The sequence below is a fragment of the Talpa occidentalis genome, unplaced genomic scaffold (assembly GCF_014898055.3).
Source record: "Talpa occidentalis isolate TD23 unplaced genomic scaffold, MPIMG_talOcc4v2.1 talOcc4.2, whole genome shotgun sequence".
Lineage (NCBI taxonomy): Eukaryota > Metazoa > Chordata > Mammalia > Eulipotyphla > Talpidae > Talpa > Talpa occidentalis.
The window spans coordinates 45,672,011-45,695,767 of record NW_023602073.1 but is presented as its reverse complement, the minus strand read 5'-3'; the positions used below and the strand labels follow the sequence as shown (position 1 = coordinate 45,695,767).

The window sequence follows — 23,757 nt, the reverse complement described above, 5'->3', positions numbered from 1 at the left end:
TTCATGACCAGCCCCAGAATGACAGGATCAAGTTTTACATTTTAATAAGATCCTTCTTATGTGCTTTCCTCTAGATTTTCAGAAGTTCTGCTCTAGGACAATGATTCTCTAAAGTGGGATCCCCAGAGAGCTGGAGCTCATCTCAGAGAGAAGATTCTCAAGCTCTGTCCAGAGGTGTTGCATCTGGTTGGGGAGGCCCAGGAATCTGCATTTTGACAATCATCGTAAATTTTCTGAAACCTCAGGTTTCAGAACCACTTTAGATGATGGGGTGCTGCAGGGGCATTGTTGCCCCAGCCAGATAGGATACTGACAAGCAGCTAAGAGAAAAGGCTCACACCGTGGGGCTGAAGATCTGGCATCCCTTTGCTTTTTGTTCTTGGTCATAGAGAGAGAAAAATTTATCAGGAAGTATATTAGGCAATGAATATATGTATCAGCATACTGTCAGTAAATGGCACAAAATTGTTTGTTTAGAAATTAGTTGTTGGGCAGTTTGGCCCACTTGACAATGGGAGATGGTTTGTTGAACATGCCTGACAAGCATTACAATACAATAATTATAGTAGGTCCTTCTTTTGCCTTCTCTTGAAGTTTCTTGGGAAAGTGTTTAAATGAAGCTATTTGAGTTAAGGAGTTTCTAGGTAGAAGAAGTTCTGATAGCTGAGTAGCAGCCAGCCCCTGGTGTGAAGGCCATGAGGATAAGAAAAGTCTTTTCTTGCTTAGGCTTTAGCTGATAGGGATGTACTGGCAGCTATCTACTGTCTTAGGTTACTGTTTAGCTGAAACAATGAGTTCTAGTGTAAGGCTTAGTTTTTTATTAACCTTGAAGGTTGCCTTCTTGCTGAGAGCACGTAGTGGCCAAAAGCCCATGGAAAAAGAGATGCACTGATTGTTTCTACTTTGCTTCTATGCACATGATAATGTCATCTCACTGCTTGCAAAAAATGTATAAATAAAGAACCTGCTGAGCCTCTTGGCAGAAGATACTAGCACCTCACCAAGTGTCAGTGTCTCCTCATTCTACCTCATCCCCTTCCTCTCAGCCCTTTCGTTTTCGCCGACGCCGTCTCATCCTTTCAGGAACCCCTGACATGACATTTTGCCGGAGGCTGGTCCCCAGCAAGTGGGGGATCTAGGTGAGGTCTGTGGTTGGAAATGAACGATGATTAGGACCTGGAGCACCTGCCATGGATCCTACTATCATCAGTGGGCAGATCCAGTGTCCCGGATAACACAGAACTTCCATCCTCGTAATCCACACAGATGTGGTGCAGGGAGGATGATATACCTGTTCCTACACTGATCCAATGTGGGATGAACATGACAGGAGCCCTGAGCTGGTAGTTAATTAACTCTGAGCAAGTTCTCATGAGTGGCCATGGGAAAGCCGTGTCCTTGCCAGGATCACAGGGTCAGCTGTGCCCTGGTCCACAGAGGCCAAGGAATGGGGCTGTTTTCCCTGTGAAAGATCCTGAAAAGTAAAAATGATGGCCTGTTCTTCCTGTCCTAGTGATGGTCACCTGTCCTTTTTGAAATCCAAGGTCACCTCTGTCGTTGGGGATTTTCATACAGGATCAGTTTGGTTTCTGGGATGTGAGAGCCCAGACCTGTCCCCTGGTGACCCTCACAGCCCAGATGCCCTCCTCCTGCAGAGGGAGAGTTGGTCCTTTATTGTCAATGACTTTGCAGCCACCGCAGCTGCAGTGTCCTCCTATGACAGTGTCACTGTCAGCAGTGGGTCTCTGGCAGGGCAGGGAGGGACCCTTATACCCAGCACTAGGGCTGGTGTCCTATCTCTGGGTATGAACACGGGCCCTGGCACAGAGACTATCACAATGACGTGTTCCATCCTCAGAGAGCAGGCGTTCCAGGTGTGCAGTGTCCTGGGCCAGGACCGCTTCCTGCCACAGAGAGACTGAGGGTCAGGGTCACGGATGAAAAGAAGGCCCCAGATACTGACCCAGGGTAGACGCAGGGCAGATTGAGGGAGTGACCTGTGGCTCAGTTTTATCCAGTGGAACTGGAGATGTCCTTATTATTAATGACTATTATAGAAACAGCTTGAATTTAGTATCACCTTACAGTATACAAAGAGCGCTTTCACTGTTCATGGTGACTCTGGAAGCAAAGGCAGAGGAATTGCTTCTTCACAGGAGAGAAATGAATCTCAGAAAAAGGAGTCTATACCTCATTGACGCCACAGAGGCCACAGCAGTGTGTCCAGTTCCTTCTATTCTGCTCCCTCTGGTGGAAGAGCAGCTCTAATGGGGCCCTGGAGGTGACCTTACCCCCGTGTCTGCAGTATCCACATGGGGAGGGGGGGGGTCTCTGAGCATCTCTGCCCTTAATGTCCATCCTCACTATCTGTGGCTGCAGAAGCCAGAGGGTCTGCCTGATGGTGACACTCCACCTGCAGTTCACAAATCCTGCTTGTCCTTTGGCCTCTCTCTGGGTTGACGGCCATGACTGCTGTTTACTAAAAGGAAATCTTCACTTATTTAAAAAATTAAGTCATTTCCTTCACCAAAGATTATGAAACTTTCCCATGATGCTTTTCAAGCCATTTGTTTCCCACCACAGGCCTTCAAGCTTTGGTCTGTCATGGTTTCATTCACAAATATTTAATAACTGTCTATAGATTAGGATCATCTGCGTTGACTGTGGACCCTCACTAGGTCTCTCACAGGTGTGCTTCACAGGCCTCACCCTGGAGAGCTTCCTCCTGTACCTGTGCTGCATCCGCAGGGTGTCTGTCCTGAAATCCTCCCCACGCTATAACAACAGTGTTTATGTCACTTCACCACCCAGGACACCACCAACTCCAAAAGTTAGTGTCCTTTTGATTTGAAACTTCCTGCCTGATTTTCCCTCTGTACTAATAATGGCAGACTGACCTGTTCATTAGCTGAAGCTATGTTGAGACAAAGCCACAATGTAGACTAAAGATCCAGGGGGTTACTGATAAATGCTCTCAAGGCCACACACCTGACTTATGCACCCTAGATAACTGCTTAGGAGTCTCCCGCTTCTGTTCCCCCTGCTTGCTTCAGGTGCAAATGTGCCCCTGCTTGGGCAATAAATACTCTGTTACCTGATTGCCCGGGCTCAGACTTTGGAGAAAAATCTCTGGGGTTGCCCTTGTAAGCAAAGATCTTCCCTCCTCCTCTCTGAGTGCTGCCTGGCTCCCTACCAGAATTCTGTCATAACAATAACCTTTTAGTGAGAAGGTTTGAAATGTTTGCAGAGAAAACTGATACCTTCTGCTACTTAAATGAATATTCTTAAATGAATATTGTCATCAGTCTGTAAAACTTATAGTCAAATACCATGAATTACCTTCAACCTAGGAAAAGGAATATTCTCGTTATAGATAAATGGCTTCCTGTGGCCTACATGTTTGTCTCCATTTGGGCCCTATGTTTTCTATGAGGGAAGAGCAGGGGGAGGTGAGTGTCCAGCTCCTCTCCAGGACCCTCAGCTTCTGTCCTTCCTCAGGCATCAGGTGATGAGCAGGGATGGGGAGTCAGGGTCCCGGCTGTGTCCAGGTTCTGCCATTACTGGCCTGACGGTCTTTTCATTGATCCCCTCACAGGTATAGTGAGAATGACCGTGAAGATCTTTCCAGTTCAAGTCTTCACATGTCCCGCAGCCCTGACTGTCTGGAGCGTCCCCTCCCTTATTTAGTGTCACTTTCAGGGCTGAGCAGAGAAGGAAGATGCCAGGTGTCAGCACACGCCCTGCAGAGACAGTCACCACTTCCAGCCTCAGGTCATGTGGCTGCAGGAAAATGCCCACTGGCCGAGTTTGCCCAGAGGGGAGACAGCCCAGTCAGGGCTGCCCCTCTGGGGGGCTGATGAGGATCATACCGCAGGCTCAGGGTCACTGTCCCTCCAGTAGCTGGATGTGGATCCAGAGTCTCACCTAGGTCATTCTATAAGCCCCTCTCCCCCTCCCTTTAGGCTGTGTGCACAGGGCAGCTCTGCGTGGTATTTTCACCAGTCCTGGGAGCAGGACACAGACCCCATCACCAGGAATTAGATCCTGGGTCCCTGGGGTGTGGGTATTGGGTTCTGCCTGGCCCCCACAAAATATTCACACAGAGGTGCCGGCAGCCCTGCCTTTTCCACTACTCTGTGACCTTGTGAAGGTCCCCCTGGGAGGGAGAGAACAGTGGGCTAAACATGGGGGTCCCCTACCTGCATGTCCCTCCTACCCAGGCCTGGGGAAGCCAGTGTTGTTCTGGGTCTGTCTGGTCCACGTGTCTCCTGGGCTCAGGGCTGTGGGGTTGGAGAGGCAGCCCTTGGGGGTGGGGGCACAGACTATGAGACCCCAGGGGGTGCCAGGGCTGGGGGGCTTCTGGCTCAGCAGACTCCAGGCAGTGGGAGGGGAACATAGGGTGTTTCTTTGAGCATCATTTTCTTTATCAAGGATAGAAGGTGCCTGATGGATTATTGTTGGGAAGATGTGAAATTATGTCTCAACAGGCCTGACCCACAGAAGGTGATACAATGACAGTCTCTTTTCCCGCCCCTCCAGAGAAGCATCCCTGTGCCTTTTTTTTATAATTAATCCTTTTTATTAATTTGGTTTTTTTATTTATATCTTTTACACCATTGTGTATTGCCCATAAAATTCCCACCAGCAATTCCCCTGTGAGCCATTACCATAGTCCCCTGTGCTCCTCTCTCCCCTGTTTTGATCCCTTTCCCTGCCCTCCCTGGCAGAATGTCTCTGATTTATGGTTGCCTAATTTTGTTGTTTTCTTGAATTATTATTGTTTTTTTACCTGATCCCTTATTTGGTTCCCCTATATTCCTCCTGTAAGTGAAACCATCTGATATTTTTCTTTTTCCTTCTGACTTATTTCCTGAGCATAATCCCTTCCAGCTCCATTCATGTACCTGCAATTGGCATGAGTTTATCTTTTTGATTGCTAATAGTATTCCATTATGTATATGTACCAGATCTCCTTGATCCAGTCATCTGTTTTGGAGCATTTGGGTTGTTTCCATAGCTTAACTATTGTGAATAGTGCTGCAATATACATAAGGGTGCAGGTATCCTTTTGGATTAATGTTTTAGTGTCCTTTGGGTAGATTCCTAGGAGTGGAATTGCTGGGTCATATGGTAGCTCCATTTTTAGTAGGCGGAAGAGCTCCCACACAGCTTTCCATAGTGGTTGGACCAGTTTGCACTCTCATGAGCAGTGGAGGACAGTTCCTTTTCCCCACATCCTCACCAACATTTGTTTCCCTTTTTTTTTTTTAAAGATTTATTTATTTATACAAGAAGTGGCGTACAGTCCAGATATGCAGGAGGATGAGAGGATTCACTAGAGACAGAGTGGGGAACAGAACAGGAAGACTGACGAAATACACTGCTGAGGGGAGCAGCAGGCGAGACAGGAGAGGTCTACTTCGCCATGTGGTATTCTCGCTGGCAAGCTGGGATGGAACCTGTGCTGCAGAGGCTGCTGTGGACAGCTTCACAGCAGCACTCAACTGCCTGCGCCACCAGGGAGGCCCCTGTTTTCATTTTTTAATTATGTACCATTCTCACTAGTGTAAGATGGTATCTCATTGTGGTTTGATGTTGCATTTCCCTGATTATAAGTGATGTTGAATATTTTTTCATATACCTATTGGCTGTTTGCATTTCCTCTTTGGAGAAGTGTCTCTTAAGTTCTTCTGCCCATTTTTTGACTGGATTGTTTACTTTGTTTTTGTTGAGTTCTATGTGCTCTTTGTAGATCTTTGTAACCAGTCCCTTATCTGTTGTACTGTGTGCAAAATTTTCTCCCAATCGGTAGGAGTCTGTTTTGGTGAGTGTCTCTTTTCTCTTAACAAGTTTGTTTGTTTGTTTAACCAGTTTGTCTTCCTGTATTCTAAGGAAAAGAAAGAACATTCCTCAGATGATAATATGGAAATTAAACACCAAAGGGTTAACAAAGTAGAGTGACTTTTGCCAGTCCCCCCAGATCTCCATATGCCTGCATCAAGAGGACATGCCTACCCTTCCTGTCTCCCCTTTGCAGACCCTTGCCCACCTCCCCTGTTTTTTACTCCTTTTCATAAATACCCCTGCCCTCTGCCAAAGAGCAGGACAGTGGTATTTCAGACATGAGTCTTCTGCCCACCTCAGTTTATAGACAAATTAAACTACTTTCCTTCTCCTCAAACTGTTTCCTTTTGTTGGCTGAGGTTAAGAGGCCAGTTTTTGGCATCAAAATTGTCCAGTAAATTACAACACACTTCCTTGGGCACATGAAGAAGTAGTTTGTTCAGTAGATTTATAATCTCCGTAAAACTCCAATTTTCTCCTTTAAGTTTTCTTTTATTGATTCTCCTAGTTTGACGTTGATCTCACTTATTATACTTAGAAATGGCCTAGACCTAGTTGTTGTCAAGTATTTCTTTGTTCTTTTACCAGGTGAGAATTTTACATCTTATGGTTGGAGAATTTCAAAGAAGATTTCAAGTAGACATGGAGATCAGTGACATGACAAATTTACATTCTCTAATCTTACAAAAGTTTTTTTTATACATAATTAAAATCCACAGAGGTAGTCACATTGCCTTTTTCTCAAGATCTACAGGTTATCTCCCTGTAGACTCTGAGAATGACTCTCAGGGAAACTTTGGTCTCAGGAGACTCCTCTCCTGGGCCTGTGGGGATCACAGCACCAGAACTTCCACAGAGTGGGGAGGGAGGGGCCGACCAGCTCCCAAGAGTGCATCACTCAGGGGGAGGAGACGCCCCTCCTCAGGTTATGGCCCAGGTGTGACTCAAGCTCTTTAGCTCACCAGGGGCTTCACCTCTGGTCCTGGTGCTTGTTCCTGCTGCTGAAACTGCTCCCGGATTTTCCTGGTGTTGCCCCCAGTCAAAGGACGTGGTCTCTGGAAGAAGAAATGGGGGGTTGGTCACAGTGGAGGGAGATTTATTTAAAAGAGGGAGAAGGGACAGAAACCTGCCTGGAGTGACTCTGCCATTGGGTGAAACTATTAAGGGTAGTTTTTTTCAGTAGGCTCATAATCTCAACTGGATTCTGTTGTTTTTGTCAGATCACTGTGAAAAGCTATAGAACATGATGCAGCAAAGAACATGATCTCAGATGAAGGAAAACTGAGTTTAAATCCTGACTCTGCTCTCAGCAGTGCCACCTTATCACATTATGAGTGTTATAACTTCTCTAGTCAGTTTTATCAGAAGTACCATGAAGGGTAATAAGTCATGTGAGCATCTTGAGGACACAGCTATGGGACTGGAAACTGCATCCCCTTACACCTGAGGGAAAGAAAGGTCAGTAATTTGGTGACCCCTACATACCCCCTTCCAGGGTCAGAGGGTCCCCAAACTGAGAGACCCTCCTGCTGGCACCTGTGAGCGGCCTCTGATGAACAGACCCTCCTCCCTGACAAGCTGAGGAAACAGTATGAGGGAGATGGAGGACCTGGGATCATTTCTAGAGCTGACTGGCCAGAGCAGTTTGCAATCACACTGACAGTGGAAGAGGCTCCATTCCCACTGCATCTCACCAGCATGTGTTGCTTCTGTTTGTTTGTTTTTAATATGGGCCCTTCTCACAGGTGTGCATTGGTGTCTCATTGTGGTTTTGATTTGCACAGATGAGTAGGTCAGGAAGATACTACTCAGAGATCAAAAAAGATAAACTTCATAATTTGCAGCAACATGGATGGAGCTGGAAGGATTATGCTAAGCGAAACTAGTCAGAAGGAACAAGACAAACATCAGATGGTTTCATTTATAGGGAGAATTAGAGAAATGAACAAAGGTTAAGAAGAAGATAAACCTCACAAGCTGACGTAGATCTGATGCATACAACAGAGCAGGGGAGGGGTAGGAGTCACACAGGGTAGGGAGGAGCACAACGCACTGTGGTGATGGATCACAGGTGCCAGGGTGGGGGAGAACTGTGGGAACTACACCTGAGGGGAGAAATCAAATACTGTCTAAAAACTAACAATGACATAAGAAAATAAATATAAAAAATAAAAATAAAATATTGCAAATGCAGAGAAAAAAATGCAGAACTTTATCTTTCTAGAATGGTATGGGTTAATCCATAATGGAGCAAGTTACCAAAGATTTGTCACAAATGCAGAATGACATTAGGTAATAGACTTTACCTTATAAGGTAATAGATTTTACCTTATAAGACCCAGAACCTTCCCCTTCTGCAGCACTGGGTGACCGTAGTGGTTAAGATCGTTGTAAACCACACCCTTCTGGTCCTCCAGAAATAGAAAAATACGCTTTTCCCACGCGGCTCACAAAACCCCATTCCTGTGCTGCATTCTCATCCTTGAATTCCAGAGCTGGGGCCAGAGCACAAACTGACCAGGACCCAGTGCGGCTGCTGTTCCCTCTGGCGTGGCTCCTGGCAGCATGGACAGCACGTGGCGCCTGGGTGGGTCTGAGAGTGAGTCGGCTGTTTGGTTGGTGCCAGTTGAGCTCCAATCAGATTGGTCCATTTAAAGCCATGAATGGTCTCATAAACCTTGAATGGCACCCGTGAGAAAGAGCTTGATTCTGATTGGTCCATTTACATTTCTGGCTCTGTATTCATAAATGAAACACCTGCCAGTGTGTCCAGATGCCTGAGGTCAGGTAGTCTCACCCTGGAGTGCAGGACGCTGTCACTCAGAGCCCATCTGACAGGCCCACAGGCTGCCCACAGTAAGGTCCCCTCTCCCCATGGCAGCAGGAATCACAATAGGAGTGGGCTTCAGCAGGGCCAAATGCTCACCTGAGCACCCAGAGCAGGCACCCGTCTATCACAGCCCACCAGGCCGGTCTACCACCTACCACAGCATAGCCCAGGTCAACGCTGCCAGAGCTCAGGGATGCCCACAGGCTGCGCATTGAGCTTGGGGCTTGGCACACCATGGGCCTCTCTCCCCATGGCATGTTTCAAACCTTGCTACTGAAGTGGCCTCAGCAAAGTCAGCCACACCCCACTGAGTGCACTAGGTTACAGGGATCCTCATTTATGTAGCTATTGGAAAATGGCCACTGGCCAATTCTGCCCCCAGAGGACAATCTGCCCCTATAGGACAAACCCACTGGGGCTGCTGTTCCCTCTTGGGTGGCTCCTGGCAGCATGGACAGCACATGGCCCTTGGTGGGTCTGAGAGTGACTCGGCTGTGACAGGCCTGGCAGAAGCTGTGGCCACAGGAGGTGCTCCCAGGGGCCCTTGTCTCCAGGCAGATGCTGTAAGTCCCCTCTGCCAGGAGGGTCCAGTTGTGGGCCTGAGGTCATGCCTGTCCCACAAGGTAGGTGAGGAAGGGGAACAAAGGAACAGAAGAGGAGAGACTCAGGGTGGAGGTGACCACACCTGCACTGGTCTTGCTGTAAAAACCTCCTCCCTGCCCCGCACACTCTCACCCTCTCCAGTCTCTGCTCCCTAAGGCGCCTCACTCCTTTCTCAACATGGACCCTCACCTGCCTTCTCTGCTCCCCACACCCGGCAGGGAGGGCTCACAGGGCCTGGCATCACCTCCACTTTCTCTCCCACCTTTCCCTGCAGCCAGGAGAGCAGACAGGGGCTGAGTGTCCACGATGTGCCAGGCCCTGAGCTGAGACTCACAGGCATCAGCTCCCCATCCTCACCAGGTCCCTAACCCCACCACACACAGGTGAGGAAACTGAGGCTCTGGGGGGGAGTCCCTGTGTGGGTCCCACCCGCGTGCTGGGGGGACGGGCTGGAGTCCAGGCCCAGGGAGAGGCCCACGCCCCTCAGCACCTGCTGCAGCAGCTCCAGCTCCTGTGCATGCCAGCCCTGGACCTGCCCGCACCCAACACCCAGGACCCTTACCCTGTCTCCTCAGGGTGACTCACCTCCCTGTCACCTCCTGCTCCCCCTGGGGCTCAGGTCACCTCTCACCTTCTCAGGGAGGAGGCCCAACTCCTCCCAGGTCAGGGTCCCCTTGCTCTTTGCTCCCCGGGTCTGTCTCCAGCTGGACCCTGAGTTACAGACACACAGAGTCCCTGGACTGCTCACTCTGTGCCCCAGTGCCTGGAGGGTGGCACCCCAAATACAGGTTATTTGAGTTAAGAAATTAATTAACAAAAAGCAGCTCAGAGGACTCTTGTTTCTGGTAATAACTGGTTTGGACATTTCCATCAAACACATACTGAAAACAATGTCTGTTGGTGGCATTTACCCTCTTCAAGAACAAAGATTTCAGGTATTTCAAGAGCTATTATGTGAAGATTTACATTTACTCTGTTTGAACACAGAGGTCAGAACCTGGTCATGTCTGCAGCAGTCTCGGGCCCAGCCTCTGTCATCACCTCCTCTCTCCCCTCGTCTCCCTCCATCACAAGAGCAACATCAGGAGGAATTTTTAAATTCAACTTAATCACATATGGCTGCCTGGGCAGGTAGTGGGCGCCCAACACCAAGAGGACCCAACTCTCACTCTGGATGTTTCCAGTGAGTGTGACCACACTGAGGCCTCAGACCCCTCAGCCCTGAGGCCCTTCCTCACTGCAGCTCCACAGCAGGGGGTGAGGGTGGGGCTGAGGTAAAATATTAATTTTGTTTCATTTTTTGCCTTTTTGTCCTGCTTTTATTGTTTGCTTGGGTTAACATTTTCTCCCTCTTCCACAGTTCTCTATTTCACATCATCATAACCACAAAAGATAATAGAACTGTTACAGTAAAACAGAAAACTCTTACCTCCAATCCCGGTGGCTAATGTGGTAACAGCACTCTTTTTCTGCCTCCTTTTCCAGTGGGGACCAGGACTATCATCCTGAGCACAGCAGTGAGGAAGGGAGGGAGGGAGGTGGGGGAACCAGCCTGGGTTTATCTGAGATCCTCTCCCTTCCCCACATGAAGGGTTATCCTCTCCTCCCTTCCTGGACTGTAGACAAAGTCTCAGCGCAGGAACTGGTATAACCTGGGCTAATCCTGCCCCTGGGCCAGGCCAGCAGGGCACACACTCCTCCCTCTCAGCCTGTGGTACTCCCTCCAGCTCTGGTCTAGAGAGAAAGTAGCTGCGCCCATGGAGGAAGTGACCGCTGGGAAACAGTGGGGCTGCCAGGCTGGAGCTCCCTGACTCCAAAGGAGATGAGCCTGGAGTGGGCATTAGAGGAGGAGAGAGGGAGCTGTCAGGGGGAGCTGCCCCCACAGCCCAGCAGGGCCCCATCCAGGATCCTTACATCTAACCATGGGAATAGTCCCAACACCGTCCTGTCTCCAGATCCTCTGCTGCCTCAAGTCCTGCTCCAAACCTGCTGCTCCACGAAACTGTACTTATTGGGGTGTTGCCTGACACTCTTCACTCTGGAATTAATTTATGGGACTGGAATTAATTTATGCTTGAGCTTGATGTGCAATTGTCCTCCCATTGCATTATGCTGTGTGCCCTGTCTCTCCCGTCACACACACACACACACTCACTCCCCTCTCCCTGGGAACCAGACCCTCACTCAGCACTGGGGGTTACTCTGACCCTCTGTCTCTGGTCCCCTCAGAGCTGCCCTCTCTGCAGTGTCTCTACTCGGCGGAGTCTGAGCAGCCCCAGGAGTCCCTGCACCTCCTGCCTCTGCCCTTGTGGGAAACCAGCCCCTCAGCCTGAATGACAGTGAGGAGGAAAGGTAAAGTCCTGAGGTCAGTGATGGATGGAGGAGACAAGTTATTTTTTTTCTCTTGGTTTAAAATAGTTGCTTTTTTTTTTTTACTATATTTTTTTGTAGTAACACGTGTTTACACACTGCACATGACTCAAAATCGGAGACTCACATCCTTAGATGCAGGTTCTCTCAACCCCCACCTCCAATGCACCCAGAGTCCTCCACTATATTCCTCTGGACCTTCTTACTCCTTTTTTTTTAAGGATTTATTTATTTATTTATTTAGTATTTATTTATACATGCACTGGGTACAGTCAGAAGTGCGGGAGGGTGAGAGAATTCACCAGAGCCAGAGCGGGGAGCAGAGCAGGCAGAAGGACCGAAGCACACTACTGAGGGGAGCAGCAGGCGATGGGAGAGGTCTGCGCGCTATGTGGGACCTTCCTCTGGTGGCTGGGGAGCAGCCAGGGATCAAACCGGTGCCGCAGTGGTTGCGGGCAGCTTCGCAACCCAGCGCTCAACCACTGGGCCACCGGGGAGGCCCTTCTTACTCCTTTTGTCCCCACCCTCAAGCCCCTCTGGGAGCCTCCATTCTGCAGCCAGACTCCATGGTCTTGGTTAGGTTTTCTCTGTTCCTTTGCTGGTTTCTGTATATTACACATACGAGTCATGTCATCTGGTATTTGTGGCTCTCCTGATTTATGTCACTTAGCACACTTTTACCCATTTCCATCCACGTTGTTGTAAATTCAAGATATCATGGACCTGCCACAAGAGTTCCCATCATCTATTTTATGCACATAGATTGTTTCCATAATTTGGCTATTGTAAATATTGTTGCAATGAACACAAGATTGCACATAGCCCTTGAAATGAGTTTTGCATTTTTTGGATAAACCCCAAGGAATGGATGCTGGGTCCTCTGGCAGATCTATGTTTAATATTTTGAGGAAACACCATACCGTTTTCCATAGGGGCTGGACCATTTCCCACAATGATGTGTGAAGGTTCCTTTCCTCCCCACACCTTGCCAAAACTTGTTGTCTCTGGTCTTGTTAATAGGAGCCCCTCACAGGGGCCCCCTCACAGGGAGGTGGTGCCTCATTGTGGTTCTGATCTGCATACCCTGATGATGTGTGATGGGAGCATTTTCTGTGTGCCTGTGGCCATCTGTATCTTCTTTGGAGAAGTATCCACTTAGCTCCTCTCCCCATTTTTGATAGGGCTGTTTTTGGGTGTTGAGTTATATGTATTATTCACACATCTTGGATGTATGACATGCAAGATGTCTCCCCCCCATTGGGTGTCTTTACATGTAATGACAGTTTCCTTTGCTGGGCAGGAGCTTGCAGTTTGATGTGGCTCCACTGGTCTCTCTTTGCTTCTGTTTCCTTGGAACACAGATGATATCGAGGGCAGTGAGTCTACTGTGTACAACACAATATGGTATCCACATCATTGTACACTTGTCTAAAATCCGCAGCATGGACACCACCAAGGGTGACCCAAATGTGCAGCCATGGGCCATGAGAGATGATGATGAGCAGGTTCATCATGTGACAGACGTGCTGCTCTGGGCTTAGCATGTGATTAGGACATTATCTGTGAAGTGTTATACAGTTGAAGAGACTGCAGTAGGATTTAATTTTAAAAGTATTATTTCATGAGCACAGAAGAAAATTTTATACTCAAGAATTTATGTAGCAAAATAAATCACACCCCATTCCCACCATAACCCTCCAGTGAGCCAGGTCACTTGCTCAGAACTAGTTAGAAATTTATCATTTCTGGGCCTCCCTGGTGGTGTAGCGGGTTGAACACAGAGCTTTGAAGATGTCTGCAGCCTCTGCAGCACAGGTTTGATTCCTGGCTGGCCAGGGAGATACCCACATGGCGTGGTAGACCTCTCCTGTCTCGCCCGCTGCTCCCTGCAGCGGCGTACTTCATTAGTCTGCCTGTTCTGCTCCCCACTCTGGCTCTGGTGAATTCTCTCACCCTCCCGCACTTCTGACTGTACCCAGTGCATGTATAAATAAATAAATAAATCTTTAAAAAAAAACAAAAGAATAGACACAAATCAAAACAAACAAACAAAAAAAGCCAAAGTAGCAAATAGGAATCCATAGAAAGGCTAGACCCTGAGCTAAGCCTGGGCTGACCCAGCCCCATAAGCACTCCTGGCCCAGACATGACAGCACAAGGCCAGGTGGGGCCTGAGTCCCTGCGATCACAGGCCCTGCTGGGACAAGTGCTACTTAAGAACAAGGACAAAGGAGCAGAGACACAACCTCTGATGAGTGACCAGTCAAAGCCCATGACACACTGAGCCCCGATTGGACACAGGCCCCGTCCCCCTCGGCTCCTTACAGCATCTCCTGCCCCCACCTGCACAGACTCAGCACAGCAAATACGTGATTCTGGAATGTTTCCCATTTATTTCATCTCAAATTTTAGGAATCATTTTTATTATCCCCCCAATCGATCAGGCAAGCTTCCAAAAACTAATTTCAGAACTCAATTATTATTTCCAGAAGGAAGTAGTTACTATTCTTGAGCAAAACACAAAGACGGGGTAGACACAGACTAAGCTACTTCACGGAGAGACACAGGTCAGTGTGGGGAGGGCCCTGGTGGGCAGGGCTGGGCCAGTCTCCCCACCTTCTCACATTATCTCATAAGAACAGAGACACATTCAGATGCCTTTTGCAGCAAACGAAACCAGAAGATCTTAGAGTCACAAAGTACGGGTGAGAAGAAATCCTTCATCACTCAGCCCCCACCAGGCAGCTGGCTCACACTGTGAAGGAAAAGGATCACAAGAAACATGTAAGTGTCGACATTCTCCATAGTCCACTGCATCCTCAGAATGTCCCCCTCACAGCTTCCCCATAACCTGGTCCCATCCTCTCTGCTCCAGTGTTGGGAGACTGCTCCTCTAAAGAGAGCTGGGGTTTTTTGGAGAGCACCTGTTTACTCTGCATAGGGAGTACCAGAACATTGGAGGTGCTGCAAAGAGAACTTCCCAGAACTGACTCCTGTTCTCTGAGGACATGCTACCATGTGTGCATGTTCCCCACTAACCAGGAAAGCTTGTTCCAGCAATAACTTATTCATCTGTATAAGCACAAATACAATTGCATGCTATATTCTTGTTCCTTTGTTTATATCTTCAATAAAAGCTTGGGCTGGGCAAGTGAAAGGCAGAGCTGCTCTCAATGGCTCTCCCCAGGCTCCCCTGCTGCAAATTCACTTAGACTCCAAGTCTTCATTAATGGCAGAGAACTTCATCAGCTGTCCTGTCTGCAGAACCCCAGCCCCTCCCACTGCAGGTCTCCAGGGTCTCACCTTTAGGGGCTGAGAGACACATCAGAACTCTGGGCGCTGTCGCCGCCTGGGGGAGAACAAAACAGAACCTGGTCAGAGTCACAGAGATGAGACCACAGATGGGACTGATGGGTGACCCCCCACCCCATGGGCTCCATCTACACTGTCCCCAGGGGCTCAGGAATCAAACCCCTGATCCACACTTACCTGCAGCCTGAGAGTAGCTTCCTCCTTGTCCTCCTGTGGAAGAAGCATCACGTGAGACCAGGGAGGAGTCAGGCTATGACGTCAAAAGGAATCTCCAAGTCTGGACCACAGGGAATTTTCCAGAACTGTGACTGGACACTTAGGGCAAGACCAGAAAATATGAAGAAAGGAGATGAGAGGGAACTGGACTGCCTGCTGGGGTCTGCCCTCAGCAGGGAACTTCCCCTCTGCCATTTGCTGGAATCAGGTCCCTAGTACCAGAATTATCAAGGTGAACAATGTGATTCATTTTCAAAAATGCTTTACAAAAGAGAGTTAGCAATCAGTTCCAGACTGGGCAACTCAAATGTGTGGATGGTACTTCCCATTACAAGGTAAGGCAAGTCCTACCTGTGGTCTGAAAGCCTCCCAGCAGACAAGATCCATCCCCCCCACCACTCCCCTACCTGAGTGTTTTGCTCTAGGCTGCACTACCCATGCTGTCTCTTGACAAGGCCTGGGCATTGGGGGAGACTCCTGAAAGAGGGGAGTTTCTGCACTTTCCAGAAGATCTGAATAAGGGAGTTTCCAGAGCAATGCCTACTAATACTCTTCTGTTTGTTCTTGGTTAATGCAAAATTAAGTTAGTTATAAATTGGCTTGTGAAAACCTAATTCGTACCAAAGCGTTAATTGGCCTGTTGTTCTTACGCTTGAATTATTACAAAAGAAAGTAAAAATTGCTAAAGGTATAGTTAGGAAAGAAATGTTTTGGCCCTGAGAACTATGGAGAACAAGCTGCCCTATACCAGCTGTGCTTGGAAACCATAGCTTAACCCCGGGGGTAGGTGTTTGCAGCAGCAGCAGTACATTTCCTGCTGTATGCAAAGGTCAATAGTTTGCAGGTTGTGTGGAGGTTAGACATTTCTAGTTAAGAGTTAGACTTCTGTAGAATTAAAATAGATTTGATGAGCTACTTTAGGCCACTTTGAATTAATTGATAAATTAGCTAGATTATTTGTGTGCTAGGGAGATAGGTTGATTTAAGTAACAGAATATAGGATAGGACTTCCACGCCCACTCCGGTATAAGGAAGCTTGAAAGGATGATTAATTGTTACCGAATATTGTGCTGTCTTAGGTAATTGATCATGCTGGGAAAATGAGTTGCACCAAGAAAACTAATTGTCCTGATGATTTTCTTAAGGTGATCTAAGAAGTGCCCTTTTTGGTATGAGACCAAGAGGGTCTCCATATGCCCATGAAAAAATATGTAATGATTGTCTTTCTTTTGCTTCATTGCTTATGTTGATGTAATCTCACTGTCTGCTGTGCTGTATAAAGGCCTGCTGAGACCCTCAGCAGGAGATACTTGCACCTCATCAAATGTCAGGGTCTCCTCACTACCTCATCTACTTCATTTCCTCCCTCCCCTCAGCTCTCCATTTCGAGGCCATCTCATCTTTTCAGGAACCCCTGACACCACATTTTGCTGGAGCTGGCTTTCGGCAGTGTTTCTTCCTCCACATCACAGCTGCAGCCACCGCAGCTCCAGTGAGCACAGCTCCAAGAAGAACCAGGTCAGTAATGATGTCCACGGTGGGGTCGGTGGAGTCAGTAGGGGCGGTGGGTTGAGGAGGGGGCACTGGAAGGGACTGGAAGGGGAGACCCTGAGCCCCAGGCCTTATCCTGACCTTCTGAAGGTCTCCAGAAGGGCTCCTGATGCCCCTGAGAAGCTCTGTGCCCATGTTCCCTCCTTACCTCAAGTCAGGACTCGACTTGGGGCTCCAGCAGCCCCTCATGCTGCACATGGCATGTGTATCTCTGCTCCTCTCCAGAATGTACCTCCACAGCCACCCAATTTTGGAAGTTTCTGTTCCCCCCAGGCCTGGTCTCCACCAGCTCTGTGTCCTGGGTCAGGTCCTCCCCATCTTGCTGCCAGGTCAGGGTGATGTTTGCAGGGTAGAAGCCCAGGGTCCAGCACCTCAGGGTGACCTCATGCTCAGAGGTGGGGTGGTGGGTCACATGTGTCTTTGGGGGATCTGAGGAGAAGGCTGAGAATTTTCACACTTTGTGTTTTTGTGTCATACCCCTAAAAAACCCTCCTGTGACCATCCTCAGAATGGACAGGGCAGTGGGTTTGGAAAGAGGAAGTACAAAATCTAGAAACCAGCCTGGTCTGGGGAGTCTGGGATAATACCTATTCCTTAGAAAGTTCTAGAATTGGGGAGACAACTTTGTGTAGGAGGACGCGGTTCTCTAATGAGGAGAGCACAGGCTTTTGCTCCTGACCTGGGGACTCAGAAAAGCAGAGTTAGATCAGAAAAATGTCCTCTGACCAGTAAAAAGACACTGAGGGAGAAACTGATGGTTCCCAAGAGGGCTGCCGGGTCAAAAGGATTGGGTGAAGGGTGATGCGAGGGCTGGTCTCCTCTCAGGCTCAGGAGAGACTGGATTCCTTAACTGTTCTGAGGAGAAATGAGGTCCTCTGGGCAATCAGGAAACCCAGGGGCCTCCTCCTCCCCTGACCAGAGAGGGGGCGCTGCTGTGACCCTGACTCCACCCTCCCCGCGGTGCCGGCCTGAGGGGGGTTGGAGACCTCGAGGCCCCTCTTACCTGAGCGCTGCAGCGTCTCCTTCCCGATCTCCAGGTCTCTGCGCAGCACCTGCCCTCCAGGTAGTTCCTCTCCTGCTCCGCGTCTCAGGCCGCCTCTCACTCGCGCCTGAAGATCTGCGAGGCCGTGTCTGCCGCGGTCCAGGAGCGCAGGTCCCCCGTTCAGGGCCAGGTACTCCGCGCCTTCGTAGGCGAACCGACTGTACCCGCGGAGGAGGCACCCGTCGGGCCCCACGTCGCAGCCACACTTCCCCTGGAGCGTGTGAGAGCCTGTCCCCAGCCCGGGGTCACCCCGCCAGCCCGTCCTCCAGCCGGGAATAAACCTAAACTGAAATGGAAATCTCACGGGGCAACGTCCCGCGGGCTCGTCCTGGGTCGAGGGGTGACACTTGGATCCGCGGTCTGGGGTTCCCCGCCTGTCCGCGGGGATGGGGTGGTGAGCGGCCGGGCCTTGCTCTGGTTGTAGTAGCTGCGCAGGGCGCGCAGGTTCCCTGGGAACATCTGTGCATTGGACTTCGCGTTCCTAGTCTCCAGCTCTAATGAAAATAATCAGTGTCATGAGTGGATCTTTCAGAGCTTCTATTTTTGCAATTATTTTTCCTCTCTGTCTCACTAGAGGAATGTTGGATTGTCATATTCTCTCCTGCATTTACTCTTTGTTTTGGTGGGCCAATGAAAAAAGATAGTCTATCTGAAATATGTGAAAAGAGCATTTTAAGTAACTTTCAGATAATTGTGACTATTCAATTTTGTTCCACTTCTACAATAAATTGAAACTATACAAGTGGTGGCTTTTAAATGTTATTTGCAAAGTGAGTGGTAGAACAGTATCACTGAATGTTTTCTGTTCTCTTACATTAATTCCATAGGCCTCTACTGATTATTAATCTTGAATTAATACATGATTTTAAAAAGCTAAGCATTTTTTAATCAGGTTATATGATCTTTATGTTAACTATTCAAGAATCAAATTTTGAAAATCATACATGTTTTCTGTTCCAAAGATCCTCAAAGAAAAGTAAGAGGAAGTTGTCAAGTTTACAGCAATGAGACACAATTTTCACTACCTGGTTTTCACTTGGAGCTTGTCCTTTATCAAGGCAGTTAATTACTATCATTTATCAACTGTCAGTTTTTCTTTTTTTTTTTAATTTTTTTTAAGGTTTATTTATTTATGCAAGAATCAGGGTACAGGCCAGTTGTGCAGGAGGGTGAGAGGATTCCCCAGAGACAGAGCAGGGAACAGAACAGGCAGACTGACTGAAATACACTGCTGAGGGGAGCAGCAAACAAGACAGGAGAGGTCTGCTTCACCCTGTGGAATTCTTGCTGGCCAGGTGGGATTGACCTGCACTACAGAGGCTTTAGACAGCTTCACAGTGAGGTGCTTAACCAACTGCACCACCAGGGAAGCCCTCAGTTGGTTTTCTTAAAGGGACAGCTCACATTCATTGTCTAGAAAGTATGTACAGGTTAATCAAATCTAAAGAATGATAGTTTTTGTCATTCATGTTTTCTGGTAAAGATGGTAGTGCCCTCCTCCCACACCTCTAATTCACCTCACACAAATTAGTTTCCTTGGGACATAGCACTTTGGATTGTGGCAGAAGTGACTTATATGTGCTCTATGTCATCAGAAACTGGGTTTACTTTGTGTCCAGATTCTTTCTGTCATGCTTGAGGAGATGCTCCCTGCTTTCCTGAGCCTCCCTGGCCAGGACCCCACAGCTCTTCATACTGGACAGAGTGGACTCTGTCCACATCCATACTCCCTCCCTCCTGCTCCCTCCTGTGCAGCCCTTCTCCTCTGGGCTCAGGTGCTGGCCCTGCCTGGGGAAGGTTGACAATGATGAGTCATCTCCACACTTGAGGCCTCATTTCAGTGCTTTTCTGTTTCTCATTGTGAGCAACAGCTAACAGTGTTTTTTACTCCCTCCTGGTCTGAAAATGCTTTGTTTGCAACATTTTATATTTTTTATAGTGAACACAGACTATATCCTAAGGACTTTACTATATCTATGTATGTATATGCACACATGTATCATAGGCAGACTATACCAGGTCTTCCTAAATTTTGAAAGAGACGATGGTTGTTGGTCATCAGGTTCAGCGCAGAGCTGAGAGCTGGGCTTCTTGTCTGCTCTGGGCAGGGCCCTCACACTCCCTCCTCCCATCCTCAGGATGCTGTTCTCTGTGAGGCCCATGAAGACTCTCACCCTTCTCTTCTGGGTGTTTATTACTATGTTGTAAGTTCTAACGCTTTTAAGAAAATAATTTTGTATCTCACACATATCTCACATTTTTAGCTCTTTCAGTGGGAAGGGGTGTCCATCCATCAAGCCCACCTTGGTCAGGTAGAAATTCTAAGGCAGAATCATTCAGTGACAAGATGGCGTGTCCTGGAGTAGAGGGTCAGAGCCTGAGAACACGTGACTGAGGGGGATCTGCCAAGTGTTTGATAGTGTCAGGGTTTGTTGTACAATTTATTTTTAATAATAAATGATTTTGATAATTACTAATATTTGTTATTATTTATGCACACACAGAGGATTCATAAGTACTCAAGAACATACACAAATACATAAGTCACATCATCCTCAGCCAACCAAGTCTCCTCTACTCTGAACCCACTGCAGTCAGCAACTCCTCATTTCTCTTTCCAGGAAAGTCTATGTATGCACCTATGTGAATGTTAGGTCTGCAAAAGAGCTGGGGCCACAGACCAGGAGAAAATATTTGCAAAATATGACTATAATATAATATATATTCTAGAATATGCATGGAACTTTTATAATTCAACAAGGAACAGATAACTTTTTAAAATTGAGCAAAACTCTGAGGTTTCCAAGAAAGCTATATTGACGGCAACTAGGCATATGAACAGAAACATGACATCATATGTTGAAAGACATATATAAATGCAAGTGCAAATTAAAGCAACAAGGACACTCAATACACACGTATAATATGGCTTAAATCCAAATCTAGTACAGCAGACCCCCCTACATCCATGTGGGATGCATTCCAAGACCCCCGGTGGATACCAGAACCACCAATAGTATGGAGCCCTCTATACCCAAAGATTTCCCTGCACGTACATACATATGATACATTTACTTTATAAATTAGGCACCATGTCAATAATAACAATAACTTTAAAACAGGACAATCAAAATCACAACAATGTACTGTAATAAAATCTGTGTGATTGTGATCTCTCTCTAAATATCTAATTATGAAAAAACTTTGAACCTAGGATAATTTCAGGAAACTGAAGCCTTGGAAATTGAAACCTCAGATAAGGGGGGACACTGTGCACCAGGTGCTGACCAGCATGGGGAGCAACATGGACCCCCATTCACTGACAGAGGAAAAGCAAAATCACACAGTCACTTTGGAAGAGATTTGGCAATTTCAAATTCTTATTATGTGAAACACAGATTTACCCTAAAACCTGCTGATCACTCTCCTGGGTATTCACCCAGCTCACCTGAAAACTTTTGTTTTTTCACAAAACCTTCACACAAATGTTTATAGTAGAGCATCCCTTAAGTGTGGCCTCCACATGGTGACTCCTTCCAACCACTGCTGTGTGGAAAGCCACCCAGGAAAGAAAGAACTTCCCAGGGAGGAAGTGGAGACCCGACCTCAACCAATGGGGGAAGGTGACATCATCAGTGAGAATCAAGTGCAGGTGACTCTCCAGGGTGCTGTGCTGAGAAGGGCCCTTCATGCTTCTGTTTTTTCCCCAACCCCATCACCCCAGTCAGCCAAGCTCACATTGAGGGCCCTTCTACAAACACCTGAGCAGCGCTCCCCTAAATGCCAAGACCATCAAAACCAAGGAGAGTCTGAGAGACTGACTCAGCCAAGGGGCCTCAGGAGACATGACTGGGACTTAATGTGACATCAGGATGGGAGCCTGGGACAGCAAAAAGAAATACTAATGACACCTAAATCAGGTATGGGGATTATTCATAACATGTGACTATTGTCCCATTAGTTGTACAGATAAGATAGAGATATCCATGTTAACAGGGAAAAGGGTGTGGGATATACAGGGATCTTGTACCAAATTTTATTTATTACCAAATACAAATTTATTACAAAATATATTATTTTAAAATAAAAACATTAGAATGTAGCCCTCAGGAAAGGAACAGGGAGTGGAAGAGAAAATCATCTGCTTTGCAGTCTCCAGGGTGTGGTCATCAAGGGGCTGCAGAGAGAGGCTGTGGGAAGAGTAGATGGCGCCTCAGACACAGGGCAGCTCCAGAGCCTCCTCTCCTCTTCCCCACTCCCCCCACCCCAGCCTGGTGCCAAGGCTGCTCACAGGGCATCTCACCCCCTCCCCCAGTGATGCTAAACCCAGCTCACCCTCTCAGCCTTGAGTCACACACACCCAGCCTCTCCCCTGGCTGCCAGACAAGGACAGCGCCGCAGCGCCCCCGTGTGGTCACGGGGCGAAGGACGGAGGCGAGAACCCTGTGATCTCCCAGATTCTCAGGGTCTCCCAGAAGGACAGGGCTGTGCACATAAGGGGGAGCCCCATACAACTTCAGGTTCTGCATCTGACCTGTTTCCTAATACACTCTGAGGTGATGGTCCCTGTCAGCTAATCACCACAGACTTTGGTTCAGGCAGGTGCAGATCCCCAGGCCATAACAGCTGACTCTAAATACCAGGGTGGGCCCCACAAACATACCAGGTGCCCTCAGTCTCCTGGGATGTCACCTTGACCCAGAGTCCCTGTCACTTGTTCCAGCTGCTGACTCCAGGAATGAAGGCTCCTCCTCCAGGGAATCAGCACTAATCCCTCCATCCCTAGGCTGGGCTGGAAGAGGGCCAGGAGGAGAGATCCCCAGGGTCATGGGCCAGGAAGAGGGGGAGGCTCCTTGAGGAGTGAGGAGAGAGAGGAAATAGGGGCTTTAGGGGAGGGAGGCCGACAGTAGTGGAGGGGGAGGAGACAGGGAAGGGTCAGCTTAGTGGGCACCTGGGTGGGAGGGCTGGTCTGTGTGGGGAGAGCCCAGGGGCTCTGGCTGGGGCTGGGAGAGTCTCTGCTGTCAGTTGGGCTGTGACCACACAGAGGCCGCTTTGTGATCAGCTGGGAAACTTTACTTTAGTGTAAGACCTTCGCTATGCATAGACAGATGGTAAAATTCAAACACACAGGGAAGAAAGGGAAAAGAAGATAAAGGGGGTAATTTAGTGCTCCCTCTTGCAGAGCAAAGTGCCCTTATGCTGGGGTGACAGGGAGAATCAAGGAGCCCAGAGAGGGGGAGCCCAAGGCCTGTGTTGCCTGCTGGGGACAGCCCCTCCCTGTGCTGGGACCTCACAGCCCAGTCTGAGTCCATCTCAGCTCACATCCTTCAGGCCCTGGACACCGTCTCAGGCACCAGGAGCCCCTACACCAGGAGCAGTGGCCCAGGCCTTGGACTCCATGTTCGGAGCACAGAGGGCAGGGGTGGAAGGAGTTGGAGTCTGAGGTAGCCACAAGGGGATCAGCCAGGAGAAGGGCCAGTGACTGCCGACTCACTTCTCCCTAAAAGGGATTGTGTCTCCCCATCCCCATGCTCCAGGGCAGGTGTCCACACCCCATACCCAAGGTGCCCAGGGTGAGACCACCCACCTTTTGGAGTCCGGAGAGTGGCCCCTTCCCCCTCTCCATACCTGGAGCCAGAACCTGGTGTCCTCTCTCTTCGTCCCCTTCCTGGGCCAAGAGATGCCCTCTGGGTCCCTCAGGCCTCACTCCTGCACTCCTGACTCTTAAGTTAAAGGCCTGGTGATCCTGGACCCAAATCAACTTTTTGATCTTCAATATTGACCTAGGGGTTAAGGGTCAGGGAGGAGTTCCCAGGACCCATAGGTGGCAGCCCCAGGCCTCCCAGCTGGGCAGAATCATTGTATCTGGACATAAGACTGGGGCCAGAAGAACTTCAATGCCTAACAACCTACTACCTGGCCAGGGCCCCTCCCAAATGCAGGAATCTACAGAGGCTGGTGGTCTGTCTTAGACTGACTCCTTGCACTT

General features: G+C 48.6%; 1 protein-coding gene and 1 long non-coding RNA gene across 2 annotated transcripts in view; one reads left to right on the top strand and one right to left on the bottom strand.

The window, feature by feature from the left end:
• Positions 1-23,757, top strand: part of LOC119252178 (patr class I histocompatibility antigen, A-126 alpha chain-like) — a 354,426-nt gene that overhangs the window by 218,160 nt on the left and 112,509 nt on the right. The gene's annotated exons all lie outside the window — the stretch shown is intronic.
• On the bottom strand, positions 14,084-15,274 carry LOC129146436 (uncharacterized). The gene is made up of 3 exons (XR_008553175.1): positions 15,137-15,274; positions 14,951-14,996; positions 14,084-14,402 (listed from the first exon to the last, which is right to left on the bottom strand). It is a non-coding gene; the product is annotated as an uncharacterized LOC129146436 (long non-coding RNA).